Below are 21,421 nucleotides of genomic sequence, written 5' to 3'. Positions count from 1 at the left end.
CATTGCCTTTGGGGACAGGGCTTCAGCCAATGCGAAGGGGATATCACGAACGGGATAGTCCGGGACGGTATGGTGCCGCTGCTTGGCTGGACACGGGAATGCCGCGCGCCGCGATCGACGCAGATGCTCCGAAACTTGGTGTTTGCGGCCCGTGCGGTGCCGCAAAATCCCACTTTTTTAGCGTGCGCTGCACGGAAACAATGCTGCGTGCGAGTGACGGTCATCTCGTTCAATTGCATTGCAAGCGTCTGTTGTAATGAACGTTTGTTGCATTGCGGCCATTAGCATTCCGGCCGTGTTGGAAAAAACCTTCGCTACAAATTTGCAATTAACAACACAACTTAGCACAAATCAGACTAATGTTGGAGCATCTAAGCGTAGCCCCATAATAAAAAAAAATGGATACATAGAGAACTTCGAAAATTCCTTGGGTTCTTTGAGTGAATTAAAATTGCGTATATTGTACTGTGGACAATGTTTGATAAAAGAATCAGACAACAAGCGTAGCCCCTCGGCAAAACGGACGCATAAAAAACAAGCAAGATGTGCTTTGTGAAGACGTGGTGTAATAATTGCAGTGCACATTCTGTCATGTATTTCTGGGTGTCTTTGAGAGCCCCATTGTTTCAATCTGCGTGCTGTTGTTTTATTTCTTTAGCGAGCATTTTTTTTATTTTAACGCGAAACATGTGTCCAATCAAGCCGAAATAGTTAAAATAAGATTTTAAAAACAGTGAACCAGTTGCCGCTACCTGTGTGAAAAAAAAAAGAAACGGCGCCAGTGAACTCGCTGCATTACCGAGATGTGTTAAAGAAATAAATGTAGAAAGAAACAAAACGCGCGCCTTCCCTCTAGCCCGGCCCTTCCGAAGAAGTTCGGGGAAGCATCGTCACCACTGAAGGCATGTCGCGGCGCGGCAGAACTCGCGGGACGGGGAGACCAGAATACGAAGAATCGAGAGGGGTGTGGAGGGGTCGCGAAACAACTTCTCGTGATCGGCCGGTTCCCTCCTTACCCTTCCTTTGTTCCCTCCTGCTTTTCGTCTCCCGGTCAAAATTTGCGGTGGCTGCGTGGCCCAGTGGCTCGTTCACATTTCACATCGGCGCTTTGCCTAGTTTAAGGTAGGCTTAACTTTTTTGTAAAAACGTGCATCTTATGTCCCCGCGGAGTGTCAGCAGCAACATTTGAAGCTTCGGAAGCTGTGGTAAAAGCAAGATCAGTGGTCCGGATTTCAAGCATCTCGATGTGAGGACTCCTCCAGCGACGACTAACCGGGGTGCTTGGGATAATTGGCACTTTAATGTGAGTGAATGCGACGAATCTCGCAGGCAGCGTGATTTGGAATACGTGCGATGTGCTTCGACAATCGACTGAACTTGCCACGATCCCTGCGTGACTTCGGCAGGTATCGTGCGTGCATACTCTTCAAGGTAGTGCAGCACCACAGAGACGTGCGCTTTTCGCCACAGGATATCCTTCCACCCCTTGCTGTGCGAATGCAACGGAACAAGGTTCACAAAGGCAAGCATTCCAGCTAAAGATTGACTTTCCATTTTAATTTTCTCACGTTCTCTCACGTTTTGCAGTGTAAAAAATATTTGTTCACTTGTGTTTTAATGCCCTAACTAATATAAGGAACGAATTTTCGAATGGTTATTGTCGATGCTCGTTTAATAAAAATTATTTGTTTGGTGTAACAGCAACATAAGAGGGCAGTAAAAGCCTCTCCATGACAAAAAGTGAAGCCGCGGTAGTGCCCAGGAACAGTGTTGTAAAAAGAGGAAAATAAAATGAATAAGCACCGCAAACTGCTTTTTTTTTTCGGACTGTGATCAGGCATGTGCAGTCTGCGTAACATCAAACTTTTGTATTGCATGCATGAATGTACCGCTAGTTGCATTGCTTAAATGCCTTTTGGTTCAGCTTTCTGAAATCAGTTATTCACTGAAAACAATTTCAAGCTTGTACCAGAAAGGCAAGAATGACCCCAAATGCTTATGTTTGTTGGTCATATTTTTATGGAAATTGTTATTAAAATTTTGAAATTGAAATTGAATGAAATTTTATCGAAATCCTGCATACTTCAGGTACTTAATAGAAAAAACATCACGGGAAGTAAATTTCTTATGCCAAACAAGTTGAAATTGGAGACATGACAGGATTTACTACGAAAACAGACATGACAGGATTTACTACAGACTACAGAACAGCATTTACTACAGACTACAGGGCAGGATTTACTACAGACTACAGGACAGGATTTACGACAGACTACAGGACAGGATTAACTACAGACTACAGGACAGGATTTACTACAGAATACAGGACAGGATTTACTACAGACTACAGGACAGGATTTACTACAGACTACAGGATAGGGTTTACTACAGACTACAGGATGTCCCATTCCCTCACAGGATCATTCTGTCGTATTTTTCTGTTGTGTTTTTCGACTGGGTTACTCGGAATGGAGTTTCCTGCAACGTGCTTGGAGCTTTGGCGCTTTGGCGCCCACCCTGTACACCCGTTGGGACTAAATGTCTAAAAAGAGCGGCCGCTTGCTGGTTTCGTCGATTTAGGAAGCGGTTATCTAACCACGGCTTGGCTCTTTTAAAGAAGGTCTTGCCTCACCGAAACTATTCCCCTCGTGTGGTGTTTTCTTTACGTTGTGTATACGTACACTCACGGACAAATGAAATGAGAACACGAAAACACGAGCCAGAACACGCAAAATCAAAGAATCTAGATAGTGGAGATAAAATAATGGCTCGCTAGGGGTATATTGGAAAGTCACATTTTCAATCTTGGTTACCGTTGTAAAACCATGCGACATATTCACTTGCACGGGAAGAAATAGCGCTATTTGTGTGTTCTGGCTCATATGTTCGTGTTTTCGTTACATTTGTTCATGATTATACATAAAAAAAATGTTGGTACCAGGGGCTCCACAAGGGGGGGGGGGGGGGGTTAGAGGGGTTTAGCCTCCTCTTTCCTTTTTTACAAGATGGAAGGGCTCATCCTCCCTGGTCTTGGCACGAGTGAACAAACCATGGCTCGAAAACAAACAGGAAAAACTGACCATTTATCCAGAGCGTACGATCCGTGTGCCAATGCTATTCGTTGCCTAATTCCTAATTCACCTTGCCTCTCTCCTTCTTATAATTTGTTACTGGCACATTACTACCATTAGAGCTTTGCTGTTTCTGCAAAGACGTGTAAATTGATTGATTGAAAAAACTTTTATTCACGATGTTAACTACGGCTTTTATTCATGACATCGGTTCTACCACGCATGATGTCGCTTGCAAGAGCAATTTGAGTGCCACGCAGAGGGTACGATTGTTCTTTTCTAACCAAAAAAATAATATCCTTAATTGTTATATCTGTAGGATGTTTGAAGGGGTCGAAGTGTTGCTACCCAGAATAATTGGGGTTTGAGTCAATATTCAGCTGGAAAATCAAGTGCCGACCTCCCTGAAAAAGCTATCCATTTTAGAAGCTGGAAACAACGCACTTTTCTAGAACACCAAAAATAAAAACCCCGATCCATCATCGTCGTCGTCATCGTTGTCATCATCGTCATCATAACCGTCATCGATGGGCTTGCCCTCCCCCAAACTTGAAAACACTTCCGAAGTCTTAGGTGGGTGTATCTTGGAGACACCGAATAGCCTCTCGATGGAGCAAAAGAAATATTTTCACGACAAGAAAAAGAAGAGAGCTGTGGGAGCAACTTCGGTGAAGAAGAAGCTGTGAGCGGCGTGCCACATTCGCGGACTCTCTCATGGCCGAGATCGCGTAAATAGTGTAAAATACATCGCACACCGCGTCCATGCTTCGCCGCGATATTCCAGGCTGCGACGTAATATGTTAGGTGTTTGTCTTTTTTGATTGCTTGTTCGCGCTATTTGTATCTGTTAGAAATTTATACGCTGTTACTATGAATTGCACTTTCATAGCTATTTGAATTTGCTGGTATCCCCTCTTACACCCCCCAGTGGGCCTATAAGGGTATATGTAAGGGTAAGGGTATGTAACGGAAAAAGGTAAGCGTAAGATGATTGCCTTAGAGTATAGGCGCGATCACAGTTAGAGCCACGCGGCCACGACGGGCGCCATATTCCAGAGGCGTCCGTCGTGGCGCTCCGCTGTTACCTTAAACAGTGGCCCTGCCTGTACATGTTCCATAAAAATAGGCCACAGTAAACTGTTACACCAGTGTCGAAGATAGTCATTTGGGAAAGCGGATTTTCGAAACGGTAGTTCAAGGAAGGAGCTCTGAAAGAAACCAGGTCAGATATTCTCGGTCAGATATTCTCGGCAGGCGGGAACCCGCATTGCATAAGAGGTCGTGCATTGACCTTTTACTAAGACGGAACCAGAAATGAATTTTCAAGGTAAATTCAAGCACTGAAAAGAGACAGGGCACCTAAGCTTTCAATAGTGACGCGAGAATGCGTGAACTTAACTCCTCACGCAGTTGTGAAAGCGATTGTGTGCAGTGTATACTGACGTAACTGCCAATAAAAAGGAAGGAAGGAACTAACATTAGACAGGAATATGTCCTGGCTGTTGTCTAGCTTGCTGTCCTTCACGTGGGGGTGGAAAACATGGGTATCAATGAGTAAGCAAAAAAGAAGGTGAACGTATGCCCAGCGTAAGTGCACTGAACGTTCAAGTACAGTGATTGTCACTGCAGGCCTTCGTTCCACAGTCCTTTGTTCAAGTTCGTTGCTCCTAAGGCAGGTCTAAGCGCCCCAGTCGCTTTGTGGGCCGATGACAATGAAGGCTGATGGCGTAAGATCTCCTCACAAAACGGCCGCCGAGGGCTCAAGTTACGCAGAGTTGTCAAAAGCTTCCTTCCTTTAGGTGAATAACGATTGGCACTCAGATAAAACGTGACGTGCTTTCTCTAGCGTTCCGCAGATTTCATAGTTCTTATTTCCTACGAAATAGGAATTATTATTCTTGGATTGTAACCCCAGTGCGAGACAGCAAAGAAAGGCAGCGTCAGATGCTGGGAGGCTAAGTGGAGGGGAACGTTCAAGGTGCAGGTCGAGCGCTCCAATACGTGGAGTAGTGAATTCTTCGGCAGGCCATTCAAACAATGGTGTTTCTGAAGCAAGTATACGAGAGCCCAATCATTCTTTTTAGATAATGTAATGTGCACGGTCGCCGTCCACTGATGAGCCGAATGGGTGGCACAGTCACAACTTTTGTTGTCGACAATGCCGCAATGCAGAGGAGCCACTGAAACCGAATGTCATGATCCACTTTGACAGCACGGTGGTACGATATTCTTGTTTCGGTCAGTGGCTGAAGTTCACGTCACAGGGTTGACTAGAGTGACTGAAGTGTAGGCCTTGAATCGCAGAAGAATGCCCTTTTCTCGATGGTGCGAAGTTACCTCGCCAAGGATGGCCCTACTTTCTTAGCAGTGAAAGTGGTTAGGTAGGCAGAGATATTCGGCGTATAAAAACAGCGCCGGCTGAGCAAAAGCGTTGTTACCGAGCCATCGCTGTAAATCGGTCGTTTTATGCCTCGCGAAGACATAAAAGTTAGGTGCTGCAGTACCGGTGTTGGGAGGTTGCGTTTCGGTGCTTAAGGAATATAAAAGCACATTATAGGCTGCATCGTACGTCAAAGCGGGAATAGCAGCCTCGTCGCTGGCAGGCATGCCATCCGCCTAGGATGGCATGCCTGGAATGTGGGCAGCAGCTACCCGTGTGAACGACGCAGGGGCTAGAGTACCCGCAAGGTCGGGCAGCTGTGAGGAGCATACTATGCGCACTGAATGTGAAAATTGTCATGTAAGTCGACAAAGGGTGATCTCGAGCCACAGCAGCGATCCCAGCTGTTGACGTGCGCCGTGCAAGCACGGCAGGTTCGTAGGACCTGTACTTGTGTGCCTTGAAGTGCTTAAATAATTGTGCAACACGTACCTGAAAGGATAGCCAAGCTGTACAGCAGAAAGCCCAAAAGAAGTGCGTCGTAGAGTGGCAATATCGACTTCATGGGCATTTCCTACTTCTTGTCGTCGACGAAACTGGGAGCATGGGCTACCGCAGAGAGCTTCTTCAAAAAAAAACTTACGTGGGCGTCCCGAGAATGATCTCTGTCAACAACATTGTCGACAAACTTCTGACTTCCACATAGGAAACTTTTTTTCGAATAAAGGACGAAGAGTTCGCCTACTTAGATATTCGTGCAAACAAACCGGAGCATATGCACTGCGCATACGCTGCTGGAAATGTGCAGCCCCTCCCTATGCAGACGAGTTGGTCAAGTCTGAGGACATTGGAAGCCGTGCGTTCCTGCGCAGGCAAGTCACGCCACCTGTCCGAGCGTATATATCGTCGGCGCGTATATCGGCAGGTGGGTCGTTCTTGGAAAGCAGTTTTCCAGGCCGATTAGTGTGCGTTTCAACAGCGTGGGGCTTAAGACGTCTCCTTGTGGGACACCACGGTTTATATAGCGTACGAATATTGAGATATTTTAGGCCATTACAAGGAATGATTTCCTTGAAAAGTAGTTTGGTGTTCACTTGTAGAAGCGGCCTTAAAATCGCACAACCTGTAGTATGTTAGGAATGGAGCCATACCTCGCGTTGTCATAAGATCTTTTTACACCCAGGTGCAATGCAGCAGGTACGCGCTTGACACTTTTTCGCCGCTGCTCAAAAGTCGCCGGGCAATGGCGCCATGAGCAGACGACATCAACGACGACACAACAGAAACGAGCCATAACATCAAGGCAGCGTTTGTAGTTCTCTAGAGATCACTCTAGACGCGCAAGGGTAACTCGTTCCATGAGCTTTTGAATGCAACTGGAAAGTGTCATGAGTCGCTATGCCGTCAAGGTCCAGTATAGGTTTTCCGGGCTTCAGGAGCTAAGCAAGGCGGCTTGGTTTCATTCTTTGACGACTCGTATAGTCTCCGCTCCATAATTCATTGAAATATCTCAAAAAGGCTGGCCGGACACCCTCTCCCAGGTGGACTGGCGGTAGGTGCAGGTACCTTCAAAAGTAATTACCATGGTTCCTGAATAAATAGCTATTCCAGCAGCAGTTCCTTAAATAACAAAACTGTTAAGCTTTCATACGCTTACAAGTACACGGACTGTAACCTGTACTCCGACCTGACATGGAATCACAGTATCAACGTAATTCTTTCGAGCGGTAACTCCTCGTTGGGTTTTTTAAAGCACAGACTTAAACATATCCATCACACCTTCGCAAGCTTGCCTACACAACAGTTACCAGGCTTATAAGTGAATATGCATCTGCCATTTGGTACCCTGACAAAGCGTGTATAGTTGACGAAATGGAATCCTTTCAAAGCCATGCCGGTCGTTTAATTTTTCAGGGTTATATTACGTCATACCAGGCATCACGGCTCTCAAACGTCGCGGATGCTTACCAGTCTTATCACTTCGGCGTAAGCTTTCACGTTTATCATTTTTTCATAAACTTACCATTAGTCTTCACTTGATGCAGGTTTCTTTTCTTCGTTACCTGTCATCTCCCCTCAAAATGACCTTGCTGCAAAGTTAACGCGTCTAAAGGGCCACAATTTGTCACTAATCCCGATCATTCATATCTCGCTGACTATTTTTCCCTGCCACATCATATCGCATCTGTCACATACACTATCAAATTTCGATAACTAATGCGCATTGACTTTGCATTTCACTTGAATAATAAGTGGTTGAGGTGTGTATGGGTGTCTTTCTCAGCTTTCAGTTGTACTTGCTGTGCGTTATTTTTATTTCTGTCGTGCACCAACTTGTATTTACATTTTTGCCTAAAACCCGGTGGCTCCTCTCTTTGGCATTGTCCTTTCGTTCAGTGCCTTTCCAGTGAAAGCCTTTAGGTTGTATTCTGAATAAAAAAAAACAAAATACTGGAAGCTCCATACTTCAAATGCACGCACACATTGGGAGAGAAGGCACCACGTGATTTTAAATTTCGATTAATTTTGTGAGCTCCTGTTTACATTACTTCCCAGAAAACTTGTACTTTTTCTGCCGAAAAACCAATTAAGATCGAAAGCATTACGTTTTCTGCCTCTTCTCCTCAGAATTTTTTGTGAGTGAGTGACACGATTTAATAAAACGAGAGGTCATAAGGCCCTAGGGTAATGTAAGGATTTGAGAGGGGGGAGAGAGTCACAATACACACAATAGGACAACTTCATAAGCCTATTATCTGTTTTGTAACCAGCTCATACGCGATGCAATTAGAAGCTCGAGGTTGTATGATTACCCGAGGCTGTCCTTTTAATTAGGTCAACCGATGTGCTTTCACGATTTGTGACGTTATAAACCTAGGAAAATGACCGGTGGGGGCGGCACCAGTTATTGCGGATTTTCATCCCTTATCGAAACCCCGTTTTCGCCGAGTGCGGTAAATCCACAAACGAGGCATTGGCAAATAATATAGCGGAACTCATTTCTAAATTAAAGTGCTCTACATTAAAGTGCTGAGTGAACTTCCCGTTTGATCCCACGTCGTAGAGCGCAAAATGGCGTGCGGATGTACGCAATGTCGCGATGTTTCGGATGCTCTTCGCGTCTTCGTAATGCTTATCGCCCGAAGGTGGACATGTCGGATAGAAGCATTGCCTTCAGTGCGCTACACCACCATTTTGAGTTTAAAAACACACCGATGTGCACAGATGTGTTTTTTTTTTGGAAGTGGGGGGGGGGGGGAGAGAGAGAGAGAGAGTCTGAATATTGGTTTAAGCTATTTTTTTATGCTCTGACGATACGGCTAAGTGGGACCCTCATTTGGGGCATTACTGCCAAACGCAGCGTGGCCCGCATTTGCATTTTGCATAACAGTCGCCTTCGATTCCGGCAGATCCTAAGTGGGGTGGCCATACACTTTCAAATTTTTGTGAAATTATCATGCCTAAAATAGAAAATATTTACCGCCAACGCTTAGCTCGTACCGTGTCGTCTGTCTCGATAACTTTAGGTGAGAAAAATGTCTTACAAATTCCAAAAATATTAAATGACTATCCTGAAATGACTAGAGTTTCTTAACGTTCCTTTTTGGTCGGCTCATTGAGTAGGAAAATGCACAAAGACATTTTGTTGAAACATAGCAACTGAATGTAGAGGCTCATGAGTGAATACGTTGTATATCTTTTGCCGTCACAAAGGGTAGTGCTATGGCGTTTTTATGTATTGTGGTTCCCCTTACAAAAACCTGCGCAGCCGCTACAATTAGCACTCCCCCTCTCCAGCACCCCCCCCCCCTCTAAAAAAGAAAACGAGCTGTAAGTTTGGTTTGGTTTAAAATACTTGGCGTCTGCCTGAATGATTTCTTCCTTACCTATAGCATGTGGTTTTTAACGCATTCACAATTAGGTTATCATTCTAGGTGCCTTAATTTTGTACAACATTGCTATATTTATGTTAATTACTTCACCTATGCTGCCGCTTATGTCACAAACATGTCAAAATCCCATTCACTGACGTTGAATGCCCATTGTTCAATTGGTGATGCCGCCGTTTTACAATTTGAGAAACGGGGCCTCTGCAGGCATCTCAAACGCCTTTTGACCCGTTTACTTTGGCGGGAGGGTCAACTATGAAATTCTGCGTATGATGCACGTTGCAGAGACAAATAAAGCAAGCAAACAAGCCACACGCGCCCACATTTCTGCAGAATAAAGAGTTCCTTTCATTCGTCTACATGGTTATGTTCGCATGGGAGTTAGGTACATCTAGATAGTGCTGTTTAGATACCACTGTTTGAGGCAAACACGAAAAAAACTAAGTGAAGAAACAGCACAAACAAAACATTTCTCTGACCTTAATTAGTGTTGTGTAAGAGGCCAACCTTCGCGCACAAATAAAACGAAACTAGAGCGTCACTGCTTGCAGCAAAATTAGGGTCACAGTGCTTTAAGTTCAGCCTGTGGTTGTGCAGAATTTTTTTGTCGAGATCCCTTGGCGCCTTCGGTTATGGTGGGTAATGTGACCTTGCGCACAAGAAGTGGCTACACCTGTGCGTGTATATTTTTCGCCTCCTAAATTGCGCTGTTTTCACACGATGAAAAACAACAAGGGAAAGGCAAGTTGGCATCGGACGCCTAAGGCGTGCTGTAAGCAGGAGTAACTCTAAGTATGCACAAAATCATGCAAAATCAGATGCACACTTAGCCAGCGCATAGCAGGCCGCCCATGAGTTGTGACGCACGGTGCAGAACCAACATCTGTTGCGTCGTTGGGAGTAGAACTCACAAACCCCACAGGTGCGCACTTAGCGCTCGATCCGCTTTCGTTTGGCGAAATGCGGAAAATAATATCGCGCCGCTGGCCGCTGCCACAAAACCGCTCGCTAAAAATAATTGCTGAAAAAACACGTACGCGCGCAGTTGGACCTCAAGGGCACCGCCGCCGTCAAGGGGAGGTCAGCTGACTCTACGTAGCCGACGTGGACAGTGGACTCGCGGTGGTGGCCTCGCACCCTTTGGCGCCCTCTCAACGAACCAGCGGATCACAAATGGACACGGAACACGCAGCACGGGGGAGCAAACGCGACCGCCGGAGTCACAGCCGCTCTGGCAAGGCCCGCCGCTTCGCCACGGACGCCGGCGGCGGGCGCGACAGGCGCGACGCTCAACGCGCGCCACGGTAACAACGGCGGAGTCGCCAGCCATTGTCTTCTTCCGCGGATCTGACAGAGCCGTTCGTCGGCCGATGCCGACGGACGGACGCGCACTTGCCCGCTTGTTGCTCGCGCGCGTGGTCGCGACGCGGGAGTCGGCCGTGGTGATTAATGCGTCACCTTGGCTGCTGTTCTTGGCGCATCTTTTTTTTTTTTTGCTCTTTTTCCTCCTCCGTCTAGGAGAGTGGTTTGCCGAAGCCCGTGCCAGGCTTAGCTCATTAGCCGCCGTTGAGCAGAGAGGGAAAAGCTGGAGACGTTTGTCGAAGTTCCTGATTGACGGCACCTTCTTGTAGTGCGTACGGCCAAGTCGTGGAGCCGCCGCCGCGAGCAGGGCTTGAGGGAGGCAAAGAATACGCGAGCAGGAGAGTCATGTGGTTTGTTCAGGGAAATAAGTGATTGCCTCGAACGCGTTACGGCAATGTGGCAGAGGGAACTTGTTCGCGGGTGTTTGGCTGGAACGTAAATAAATTTCCACAGCCGTGCGGCAACATGCGGCTGGCTTCAACAGATGGCAGGCGTGACTGTTGCAGCCGCGCTGGTGAACATGTGTTTGTAAGGGCAGGTACAGATGAATGCTGCAATCCACATTATGTTCCACGGTGAATGTGCCTCGGAAGCACAAAAGGAGAATAACGAAGGAAAATTTTGTTTTACAAATCTGCAGTATTCAGAACCCTGTTCATGATTGCTCGCACTTCACTGGCAAAATTAATTCAAAGAAGACGTTGCAAGAGGAAAATTTGACATCCACGTGAAATACAGCCACACGGGCAAAAACACTTCCCAGAAAGTTCGCAGTTGAACACGAATTCGCCCAGGTGAGAGAAAGTGCATAAACACCACCTATTTTAATTTTTTCCTAGAGGGGTGACTATGGCATCATGCTGTTTATAACAGCAAGCGCAAGCCATAGTATTTGTAAGAAAAGCAGCAGCTTGTGAAAAAGCACTACAAAGTGGCTCGTTTTAACGGCGCTATGGGATAACATATAGTGAATGCGATGTGATGTGAAGCGACAGTGCTTGTAGTATCAGTATTCCCAGAATATAAATTAAGAGGGACTCGTTAAAGAACCTTGCACAGAATTTGCGAGCATCTGAGACGTTTGCCAACTTTTTAGGTAAGCGAGTGAATGCATTATATTAGCTGTGTCACCCCCCTGCTACCCCCCTCCCCTCAATGCCCGCCACGCAGAAAAAAATTGACCGCGTAGCTACTCACTTCCTTGAAAATGTCGTCGAAAGGCCTTCTGTCAGCTGTGCTATACGTAAACGCATTTCTTATCTCCCCCTCCAACCTGTCATGCTCTTCTCCTGCCGTCTAGCTCCTCCCACAATAAGCACGGGGGAGCTTCGCTAAAGCGAATTTAATTTTCCCGCGTTTCATTTCTCGTGCCATCCAGTGGAACCTTTTGTTACTGTTGAATTGTAAATATTAAGCACGTTCGTTGCATGTGACACAAAGGGTGGAACACAATATTTTATTGAAAGCTTTGAGAAATTTGAAAGCTACACAAGATATAACTGTACGAGCGTACAAAAACTTAAGAAAACACGTTCAGAACATGACAGCATTTATGTAACAGCGAAATGCAGCTACACAACCAACAAGAATTTCACACCGGGATTGTTACCAAATTTCAACCGTAAAACTGAAAATGAAGAGTACCGCCAGAAAGGGAGAAAACAAAATTTTACTCTCGGGAAATTGTTTTACTTCTGCTTCGATTAGACGTCTACTTCTTGTACATTAATGCTGTTCAGGAAACGGGGCAATGTTCTGGAAATTCTCTGTAGCAGTGATTGATTTGGAGTGTACGAACGTTTCAGGCTTCAGTATTCCAGCTTTCATTTGTAGGGATTTATAATATGCGAAAGGCTAGGGACGTTCTACATGTGCTGTTGGTACTATTTTCTCATTCTTTTTTCATGACTGGCATTTAACCAGGCACCGTAAAGGTAAAATGTTTTAATGAAATAGCTTTTGCGCAACAATTTACTCACAAGAGATATGTGGGGATAATGGCAAATCGTCCAAACGAACATTTTTACTAGAGCTTAATTGTTATTTGTATTGGCAACAGCGGTTGTTTAACGAATAAAATGAGCGGAACTCAAATGCGACATAAAATAAGAGGCATAAAGCCGTAGCTATTTTTGGTTAAGATGAACTATCGGTGCTTGCGTTTAGTCCTATACTATATCAGGCAGCTTGCTAGTTAGTGCGTTTACATGACTTATCCAGCGTAAGGTGGACTTTTAACCCTCTTGTGTTATCGACTCGATCTCTCTTATCAAAACCAACCAGAACATTGAAAGGAAGCACTACTTTTTTGGTGCTTAGACTAAATAAAAGTGGCTTGGACTAACTGGCATTGAAAATTAACGCAGAAACCACCCTCGGCCGGTAAAATGCAGGGCAGCTTGGTGTATGATTTCTTGAGAGTAAATCAAAAAGGAACAACAATGCTTCGTTATCGGCATATGAAATCATTTTCCCTATTCACATAAAGTCACAGTATTACTGGCGAATAGGTCACAAAGCGTTGGGCGCAGAATTCCGCGCTCAGGAATGCCAGCTGCTATCTGTCTCACTGAAGATTGATGATTTTGTTTGCTAGCGTACTGCGCACAACGAGTAAAATACAAAGCAAGCAAAATTCCCCCAAGGGCAGTTATTTTTAAGTTTTCTCAAAATTCACCTATGATTATACGGATCGAAAGCCAGCGCAAACTTAATAAATATCATTAAAACGAAGTGCCCTACTGCTGACTGACTGACTCAATGACTTATTCATGAACGCTCAGGCGAAACTGCCGTACAGAGAGACTCAAAATTGTACATTTATTTCATTCCCGCCGCGCTGGCTCAGTGGGTATACATAAGGCGTTATGCTGCTGAGCACGAGGACGCGGGTTCGATTCCCGGCCGCAGCGGCCGCTTTTCTGATGGAGGCAGAAAGCAAAAACGCCCGTCTGTTCGAGATTTCGGCGCACGTTAAAGATACCCAGGTGGTCAAAATTAATCCGGAGCTCTCCACTACGGCGCGCCTCATCACCTGCGCGTCGGCGCGTTAAACCCCGCAATCAACAAATCAACATTTCTTTCATGGGTTAGGGGCTGACATTGCTGGGTTTTCGGAAATTCCGCCAATAAAAATAGAAAAGAAGGAAATTGGGTTTTCAAAATTTCTGATTATCCCGCTTGCCTGTCGAGATATCGAAGTGGTTTTTGCTGATGTGCGTTGTCCGTATAAATGACTGACTGCTATGGGGTGAATACGAATTGAGAATAAATTAAGTGCTTATACCGATTTCTCAACATATGCCCCTTCGATATACCGAGTTGTTTTGGCTGACGAAGGTTACCCGGGGAATTGCGCAAAAAGGAATGAAAAACATTTGTCCTAAGGCAATTGTAAAAGGCGAGACGTACCCTTAACAAAGTGATAAGGACTAATAGATGATTTTATCGTCAAACCAAACTGCTGGTTGTAGAGCTTGAAATTTCGGAAACACGTTTTTATAGCTTTTTAGGAGCTCAATATGGCTTCCAAGAGAGTGAAAGAGGATAATTTTTTTTTTTCAGAAAGTCTTTAATATATCGCGGCCCGCTCTGATTTTTGCTGGTTTTTTGCTGGTTCAGGCAAACCATACGAGTGTCCGAAAGCTGTTTTACAGCGTTCTGCTCTAACCTACCCCTAGTGGGCCCAATATAGATTGGGAGCAAATTACCTGTCTTTACGGATGTCTTTACGTGAAACTGGTTTTTGCTCATATCTGTAGCCAATTTAAGGGTTTGTCCGACACAATTCCTAATTCAGGGCATCTGGATTTCTGGCAAATTACGCGCTCTACTGTTTGCTCAATGCACGCTAAACCCTTTGTTACAGTGGCGCGCCCGAATGTCACGGGGTGCTACCGCCGGCATGTGCACAACCGGAAGATGTGCAAAGGAGCACGAAAGCTATGCAAAAGAAAAACGATAAATCCCTAAAACTATCATTTAGGCACATGAGAAAATTGACAGCTAAGTAATTAACACAACCACTCCATAAATTGAACACTCGGCATGGTAAATGCAGAGCAATATTGAATAATTATGTAATGCAAGTAAATACACAAAAAGAACGAAACAGTTACCCACGACATCAATTAAAAAGGTAGGTAAGACACCTGAAACCACTACATCTCTGGAGTAATAAATACTAATGAAACCGAGTGTGATTAATCCAAACACATGATATGGGACTTCAACGCTTGTTTTCTGGATACAAGGTATTCAAAGCTTTCATGAATATCGGTAGAGAGTTCGAAATATTAGATAATGAAAAATGGACAATACGGCGGAATCAGTTCGGGCTTCGGTAAAAATAATGTGTTGCTTAACTGAGCATCTGGAGTTATTATGATTGATAACACAAAAAGGTGTGCGAATCACCAAGGCAATGTCGTTACTGACCGCACTAAAAAGTAAAATGCCGAGTGTATATTTCACAACCTCTGGGGCAGAAATGATGGCGATAATTTCTAAGAAGGACTCGGCGATAATTTAATATAAGCGGGTGAGATAATTCGAATTGGTTTACATTGTACGATTTTGAACAGGGGTTAACTTTCTTATGACCGGCAACAAAGCGCTGATGGAGTCGTTTCACATAGAAAGAAACTGAGACAGTGTATCAGTCATGCGTTTGTGACGCTGCATGAGAAGGAAGTTGTTTTACTATCAAAAGCGATTACGGAGGTTGCTGCGGGTTTCTCTCTGTGCGAGAGTATCTTTATCTGCTGTATAGCACACCACAATTTCGAGGGCACGTGTTTGTTGTGATAACGTATGTTCGTGTTTATGGCTCATAAATCCTGGTTGCGAGTAAGCGCCTCGTTTGTCCCCTCTTCTATTGTCCATGTCCTCAAGCACTGCTCAACGATGTAAATGACCTTTAAAGCAAGGCTTTACTATTTTCATCCAGTGGTTTCACCGCGAATGCGCATGTTCACCTTTTGACCGGAGACACACACCCTGCGACACACCCCTGGAAGCGCATCGCGTGATTCGCCGGGCCCGCTTTCGGAGCTGCGCACAATGCCCCGCTTTCAGCCGTTGGGCTCAACGATGAGCGGCGGAGGCTGCGGCGGTTGCAGCCGACCAGCTGATCGGCAGCCGACCACCTCCGCAGCGTCCCACGCATGCGCCGCTGGGTTGTCCCGGACTACGTGAGTCGTACGGCGCCGCTTTCACAGTGAAAGAGGAACGCCGCGTTCGCCGTGAATGAAGGCGAAGCCGGGCCTCCTCCTGTGAGCGTTGTGCGACACCGAATGGATTTGAGCCGTACGTGGTCAGCAAAATAGCTATATCAAAGGTTATCCAAGCGAAACGAAGACTCAACCAGACTAAGCCAAGCTTTTGCTTTGCATATCCATTGTTATCTGGGCTAAGCCGCAGCCATTTTTTCTATATTTTGGGGCCTTCGACATGGAAGCGCGACTAAAAGGCATCTATCGAAGCTAGCAGGCGGAGTTAAAAGGGCCACGAAGACAAAATAAAAGTTTGCTCAATTTGAAAAAACTCGCGTTTGGTAACTCACTTAGCTCTATTTTATCCATGAAGAACGTTTTTTTTAATAAAAAACGATGCAAGTAAGTTAAAAACTTTCAAACTTTGCACTGCGGTGACGTGATATGGGCACAAGTGACGTAGCGGCGGAGCACTAAAAGACATGGTTATCAGCGTGTTACTGAAAGTTAGCTTTCAAATGATGCGATCAAAGGAAACTAGATGCCCTACTACAAACGTCCAGTCATGTTTCTTAGCGGGAGCTTTGGCGGCGGCCTCCAATCGCACAAACAAGTATTTGTGACGTCATAGAGAAATTTCCAGAAAGTGGCGGGGGAGTCGCTACTGGCTCCTATGTTTTATTTTATATCTGTAATATTTGTTTCAAGGTCGCGATGAAATTTGTATCGTGGTTATCTGGACAAGGCAGTCTGTTTTCCGCAATAAACACGTTTGCCCTCTCCCTCTATTTAATGAACCAAACTTGTGTTTTGTCTCTATGGCTTCTTTAAGACTGCTAATTACAGACGTAGCAAAGCATGTACACAGTAATAATGGACACTCATGGATAAATAAAACGCGAACGCGAAAATATTAAACTTAACACTCAAAATTAAAAAATACTGCTTGTGGAGGTCCAATAGTGCCGCGCTATTGGTTGGAAAACCACATTCTCCAACCTTTCTTTTGTAATTTGAATTAGATAAAAAGAAATCGCGCCATTCTTGTGTTCTACTTGATATGTTCGCGTTCGCATTTCATTTGTGCATGACTGTACGTGTAGGCTAACAGCGGCAATCGGCGAGGCCTCCCAATCAAAGCAAAACGAAAATAAAATGACACCGGTGGGAAATGATCATTGCGATGGTAACGAAGGGACACCACTGAACTACTAGAAACGGTTTTGCTGCCTTTCCTGTCTCTACTTGGATGAACTCTGAAGCGTCTACGGCAGGGGCCGCAATGAAACGAGGTCGCCCATTAAAGTACGTCTCAGAAGAACATGTAAGTGAACATAAAAATGCCACATGACCAGCAAAGAGGCAGCTAGAACCACCCCCAACTCTCATCACGGCAACCATTACGACGCGGATATTACACGCCAGACATACCGTATTTGCACTTTTCTAACGCTCACATTTTCTTTCTTTTTTTGCTTAAGTCGTCTTCAAACTTGTGATCGCGTTATAATTTGGCTCAAAGCCGAAATCGGCTTCAAAGCGGCCAGAAGCATTTTCATGTACACGAGGGCCTCCAAAAATACAATTAAATCTAATCAAAACTAACTTCATTTTTTAAATTTCGTAAGTAAAACTTCCTGCGCGTTTCAATCGGGGGCGCGTTAGAATTGTGCAAATACGGTATATTACTCACATAACGAAGACCTCCTCACAATGCAAGATGAGGTATCATGAGAGACCTGCCAATAAGCATACCGGATACCGCATCTTGAAATAAAATGTAATGATTTGTGCACGCGAGCAACCTTTAGTGTCTCTGAATATTTTGCACAGAACCTGAGCGATGTGGAGCGGTTCTCAAACATTTCAGGCCAGGAAGATACAGGCGTGAAAGAAATGTTAGTACAGAAAAATCAAGTGCAATGCCTTTCAACGTAAATAGCAGAGTGCGTCAATTCAACGGGCAGAACCTAGAGTGACATTTAAGATATATTTTAACGCCTTTAAATTGAAGAAAAAACGCGTAAAGCATATCAAAACACAATACTATAAATTAACGTGGCAGGCGCGTGTAATCAAACATTAAGCACTAGGATTTACATGAAAGGCTCTTTATATCGCATCAGGCGAGCGAAAGAGCGTAACGTTAACATGTCGGGAAGGCCCGGTAAGCCGCCACGGTATAGGAAATAACCGGAACCTTCACCGGTTCCAAACACAGAAAGTTCATGTCAACTGTATTACAAATATTTTGACTATGCTCCGCAGAGATGGGTGGTTTTACGGCACTTAGCTAGGTGTTTATAATCTATTGTGTTAATTTTCGTTGCCTATATGTCGTTTGCTGGAGCGTTGCTCGTCCCTCTCGAAATGGTACCGCGTACGACAACAACCGTTTTCTGAGAAACCAGTGTCGCTTGTGTCCGCAGTGTTGTGGCAAGCTCGCAGCGACGTTTTTCCTCAGTCATTTTGGATCGTTCGCGTCTCATCTGAAACGCCGTTGACGAGCCTCTTCCGTGTGGTCGCGCTGTCGCCCGTTCGCAAATGGCGTTTCTTTCGCGTCGCATTTCGCTTACCGTTGCCCCATGTCCACAATTACCTCCGGAGCGCATCCTTTCCCTTTCGAGTCTTAGTTACGGCCCCCTATCAGCTACCGCATGAGCGATCTTCCTTTCTCTGGTGCAACTCCCTTACGCGTGGACCATATTGCACGGCGTACAGGGGGCACAATTCCACTGAAAGCTCGTCCCTTGATGTTGTACGCTACTCCACCTATAGGCTGCTATCGGAAACATGCGTTTCGAACGCCCTTTATAGGATCCCGCACGAAACTAGGAACGTGGGGAGCGCAACCACGTTAAGGTACACACACGAGTTTCTGCGCTACCACAGGTGCCACCGTGAATGTTCGAACTGGCTAGCTCACGTTGCTACACGATGCGACTTTATATTTAAGAAGTGCTGCTTAAATTACACATTAATGCAACCAATTTGTGATATACTGTAGCCCATGTACCACAATCAATAAAGGATAAATTTCGCTCTATACTATGCATCCAAATAGGCAGAGTTTTTTACGACCTAACGAGCCTTTCCGTCGTTACAGAAGGACCAGCATGGCCGAAGTTTGGGAATCGCTTATGAACTTGCAAACCTGGTGATAGCGCCGCTTGGTTGTTCCTTTTCCTGTATCATTGTCTCCGCTGTGGAGTCTTGGTACCGAAATCGCGACATGGAAAAGTCATTACTGCGTAAATAGCCCTAAGGAAGCTGGGATGCCTGGCGCAGTGATCTGAGCGGTGTGCAAAAATTTAGAGCGCGTCTACGACAACAACAAAAGACGACAAACACAAGCTCTCACTCGCAACTGGGTTTTAGTAGAGGCATCGTCTCATATATATACATATCTCTTCACCGGAAGCATGCGCACAAGAAAACCACAGAAACACTGGTAAGATAGCTACAACCAGAGTGTGGCTTCCGAAAAATTGAATTCACTAGCACGCGGAAGCACCGATGTGTCACAGACGCACTGGTCTCCTTGTCTCTTAATATGAAAGGCTTAGCGGAGGGTACACGCCGTGCTGAGGAAGAAAATTGTATTTACCATGAATTATGGGAGAATGAACTTCCTCATCGCATTATTCCAGGGACTAGCAAGGTGGCACCGAAAGGCTCCACGAGAAATAACTTCAGAATATGTAAGATCACTTACGAGATTAACGCAGAAAACGCCCAATGCGGCAAATATAAAGCAAGTGGGTGCGTCAACAATTCGGTGCTTCTATTTTGCAGTCAGAAATGCACCAGGCTTGCATGATCAGCCTCGTCGTTCACGGAAGGCAGCTTTTCTGCAGTCCCTTCCCGATGCTATGCCCATCTTCTGCCCCTCTCCTTCTCATCTTCTCCTCTCCCCTACTTCCCCTGCTTTCACCTCTCCGGGTCACGTGACGGCTCAGTGAGTGACGTGTGATGGGTATGTTACTAGTGGCTCACCGACGGGTCTCTGGTAGTATGTGGGCCCCAGATTACTGGTCGGTGAGTTACACGCGAATCACGTGACTTACGGATAACCCACAGGAGTCCCCCGGAGGGCTGTCTGATTGACCTCCCCCCCCCCCCCCCCTGTGGGTAACCAGAGAGAAAGAGAGAATAAATAGATAGATAGATGTAACTTTATTAAGGAAAGGGCTGGCTCAGAGGCCTATAAGAATGGTAGAGAGAATAAACTTTGATTAAATCAAGGAAATGCTTCAGAGAGGCGTCCTCATTCCAGGATGCCATAAGCTCGGGCCGCGTGGACAGCCCTTTCGATCAGGCGCAGCTGATCTTCGAGGCCGGAGCTGCCAAGGCTCTCTCCCAAAGCTCCGTGGAAAGGTGGATGTTAGGGGGGTCTAGGGTAGGCTAGTGAGGCACCGATTGCCAATGAGGCACTGATCCAACAGCGAGCAGATTCACCAGGAACGTTTCCGGCTGACTTAGGGCGGCCGGGAAACCAAAGGTTTCACATTTATCTAGCCGAAGAAAGATTCTTGTTTTGAGAATCACTGAGGAAGTCGTTGGGGGCGCAAAACTTCAATATTCACTTCCCAACAATGAACCATCGACAATCAAGTGGGTGTGCAAGCTTGCAAACGAGATGTGGTTGAAGGCGCGTTCCGAAACGACAAGGCGCCGCAGGAACAGACAACCTGACAGCTGCCGTGCCTCATCTTCATGGTAGCTCGAGATTAATACAAAAGTCGGGAGAAGCATTCACTCTCGAACGTTCGGGATGATGTAGACGTCATTCTGCTGCAACCGCAAAGTGCACAGGCAAAGTGCAAGTGCTTGAGTGCACAGGCGTCAGTTGGATTCCCAGCACAAGACGCAGTTGCCCACCTAGGAGTTGATCATTGGGTAATAACACAACGTGCTGTCTGAAATCTACCGGTCAAGGCATGTTTTAGAGCATAACGTGCTTAATCAGCCAGATTTCTCAGTGACACGCCCAGATTTGAGGCATAGTCGTCACGGAAGACACGCCGGCCCTCTCAGCTGTGACAGAAGGCGTCACGGAAGAGAGAATTGTCGCCATGGATGAGTGGAAGGCTTAACCTTCACGCGCAGTTCATCGCCGCAGACTGAAAGAATCATTGGTAATGGGATTCACACCTGCTGTTTCTGTGGGCCCTAGACGAGTGCGCTAATGAGGTGTTTTCTGAGAATTTATAAAAGAACGACGAAAGACATTATACTGGTAAAGTAGGATTGCGCTATTGCATGTGTGCATGCTTGTCGCGTATCCTCCTAAAATTGTAGGTCAAGAAGTTAATCACACCATCTGAAAAGTTCCACTGGGAGGCCTGCAGGCGAAAGATCTGCTCAAGACAAGAGTACGAAGGCTGAAACGACTCATCGATCTGGACAGAGACACAAAGTCCTCAAAGAGCAACAAAATTTCATACACAGCGATCAGATTGGGGTCTACCAGTGAACCAAAATCGTGCTCTTATAGAAAGCCTA

General features: G+C 45.7%; 1 protein-coding gene across 3 annotated transcripts in view; it reads right to left on the bottom strand.

Annotated features, from left to right (window-relative positions):
* The window catches only part of LOC144152882 (sulfotransferase 1C2-like), a 115,498-nt gene that overhangs the window by 52,452 nt on the left and 41,625 nt on the right, over window positions 1–21,421 (bottom strand). Inside the window, exon 1 of one of the 3 annotated variants that reach the window (XM_077684408.1) lies at window positions 10,379–10,730. The exons of 1 other annotated variant lie outside the window; for it this stretch is intronic. The gene's annotated coding sequence lies outside the window, so the exon portion shown is untranslated. Of the gene's footprint in view, window positions 1–10,167; window positions 10,191–10,378; window positions 10,731–21,421 lie in introns of those variants that run through there. One more of the 3 variants, XM_077684411.1, reaches the window with a different exon arrangement.

This window comes from Haemaphysalis longicornis, unplaced genomic scaffold (genome assembly GCF_048455015.1).
Source record: "Haemaphysalis longicornis isolate Haplotype H1 unplaced genomic scaffold, Haemaphysalis longicornis Haplotype H1 scaffold_9, whole genome shotgun sequence".
In the NCBI taxonomy this organism is placed as follows: Eukaryota; Metazoa; Arthropoda; class Arachnida; order Ixodida; family Ixodidae; genus Haemaphysalis; species Haemaphysalis longicornis.
Note: the sequence above shows the minus strand (reverse complement) of the source record. Positions and strands in the feature narration are given on the sequence as shown.